Raw genomic sequence first — 2,796 nt, 5'->3', positions numbered from 1 at the left:
CAGTATGGTGCTTTCTCAAAAAGTTGCAAATAGAGACACCATTTGACCCAGCAATTCCACTACTGGGAATATACCCCAAAGAAACCATAATTGACACCCAAACAGATATATGCACACCCATGTTTATCGTGGCTTTGTTCACAATAGCAAGGAGATGGAAATAACCTAGGTGCCCATCAACAAACGAATGAATAAAGAAGCTATGGTATATTCACACAACGGAATACTATGGTGCATTGAAAAAACAAGGAGCTCATGCAATATTATTCAAAATGGGTGACCCTAGAGGACATTATGTTGAGTAAAATATCTCAATCACAAAAAGACAAATACTGCATAGTGTGCCACTGTTGTAGAATGGGACTGACATCAGGGTTGGGGTTAGTCTCAGAAAAACTGGGTAAATTATGTATACTGCATTGAAACAGAATGGGGGAGAGAACAGTTTAAAAGCAGTATATGATAGGGTATTATGGTTAGCACAGGAATCCAATATTAAGGTTGCATAGTAGAATGCATTCAGGGTGGGGGGCGGGGGGATTGTATACCAATGAATGCATTTATCTTTTGCTTTTCAAAAAAAGGAGCAAACTGGGGGCAGGGCAGGTAGACAAAAAAGTGCAACAATGAATGAATGGAAATCCAAAATCTCTGTAAATGTTCATTAAAATTAATAAAATAAAATTTTCTTTTTAAAAAAATGAAGGTCAAGGACTGCAGCTTTCAATATGGATTGAGGCTCAATATAAAAAAGACAAATATTTTCACCACTGTACCAATTGGCAATATCATGATTGTTCACAGCTTTAGTTTGCTTGACTCCACAGTCAACATTCTTGGCATCAGCAGCCAGGAAATTAAAAGACACATTGTGATGGGAAAGTCTACTGTTAGGGACCTCTCCAGAGCATTGGTTTCACTCTGGAGACTAAGGTGCCCCTGATACAGTACATGGTCTTTGCAGTCACTTGCTATGCGTCAGAGAGCTGGACAATGACTAGGGAGAATAGAAGGATAATTGATGCCTTTGAGCTGTGTGTTGAAGAACAGTATTGAATATACTAAGAAAACTAACAGGTTCAACCTAGAGAGGTTGAAACCAGGCTGCTCCTTGGAAGCAGGGATTTTGAGACTTCATTTGACATACTTTGGACATTGCAAGGAGGGACTGGTCCTTGGAGAGGGACTTCATGCTTGGGAGGGTGGAGGGACAGCCTAGGAGGTGAAGACCCTATATGAGGTGGATTGATTCAGTGACTGGGGTAATCTGAGTAAGTGTGTTGGAGACAGTGAGGTTGGCACAGGATAGAGCAGGTTTAGGGCTGTTGTACATAGGGTTGCTGTGAGTCCCAGGCGACTCGACAGCACACAACAGTCTCTGACCACCTCCTTTGTTACATTAGTGTTAAAACTCAGTTGTCCAAGAAGAGTGCCTTTAAACAAAAATCTAGAACTTACTCTGATAATTTAGATTTTTCTGGTGAGGCAGGATAGTGGAAGACTTCTTTTCTGCTCTGAGACCTGCAGCTCCTTTTGGATGGGACCGCTAACTGCTATAAGGGGAGTGGGGATGATAGCTGATCTATCCACTCCATGCTGGAAGGGGTTATAGTTTATCATCAGCAGTTAGACTTCTTTGGGTTGAGGTTGATTTAAGGGTCCACAGAGTATCTGAAAACTTATGCAAGGTTCCATGTTCAGATTACTGGTATTTCTTTGAATTACCGTCATTTTCTACTGGTTACTAGTAGCATAATGTGCGAGTGAGTGATTGGTTGATTTCTATGATTTCACCAATTACCATACTTAGAAAGCATGTTAGAAGCATAAATTCTTAGTAATAGTAGGGACACGTCTTGTTAGAATATTTTTAACTTAGATAAATTTTCAAGAGTAAATTTGATTTGCCTGAATATTCTTATTTTAAAGACTATGTAGAACAGTCCTTCATTACTTAAAAAATCCGTTACTCTAAACTCACTTTTTAAAATACTTTATTAATTTATTCTTATAATTTATTCAAGTATACTTACTTTCTAATCACTTTTACTGAAAGCAGGGGAAAATAGAACTTCTACTTTAAGATCACACAGCTTTCTTTTCTGTCTAAAAGAGTTAGAACTCTTTTATTCTTTTACCTGGTTACAGATTTATACACACATTCTACTGCCTTCTACAATTGTTTAGTCAGTTCTGACAAAGATTCACATATCCCTCACCACTTATAGATGGAACAAGTTTGCACTTTGGCTTCAGGCAACACACAAGTTTCACTTGATTAACTACACAACCTTACGAATTTCACCAGCATCTCTGTTCCTGAAATTTCTAGAAATTTGTGGTTCTTTTAAAAAAAAATTAAAAGGATAAAGCAATCTGATGCAAAGATTATCTTGCTCCCATTGCTTAGAAATCAGAATTTAGTGTAATTCATTCTCCTTTGTAGGTGATTCTTTATTTTCTCTTGCTGCTGTTGTTATTCTACCCTTATCTTTGATTTTGGAGAATTTGACTAAGATATATAAGTCTTGATGTTTTTCTTTTGGGGTCTAATTGTTTTGGAGTTCACTGAGCTTTTTGAATGTGCATTTCCTCAATCTTTATTATAACTAGGAAGTTTTCTCCTAGTACCCCTTTCACATTGGAGAGTTGAACAGCTAATAGGGATGATAGAAAGAGAATTGATGCCTTTGAGCTGTGGTGCTGGAGAAGAGTGTTGAATATACCATGGATTGCTAGGAGAACAAACAGGTTTGTCCTGGAGAGGGTGAAGCCAGAATGCTCCTTGGAGTCAAG

Source organism: Elephantulus edwardii, unplaced genomic scaffold (genome assembly GCF_000299155.1).
Source record: "Elephantulus edwardii isolate Elephantulus edwardi_28Jun2011 unplaced genomic scaffold, EleEdw1.0 scaffold00054, whole genome shotgun sequence".
In the NCBI taxonomy this organism is placed as follows: domain Eukaryota; kingdom Metazoa; phylum Chordata; class Mammalia; order Macroscelidea; family Macroscelididae; genus Elephantulus; species Elephantulus edwardii.
This window is presented reverse-complemented; position numbering follows the sequence as displayed.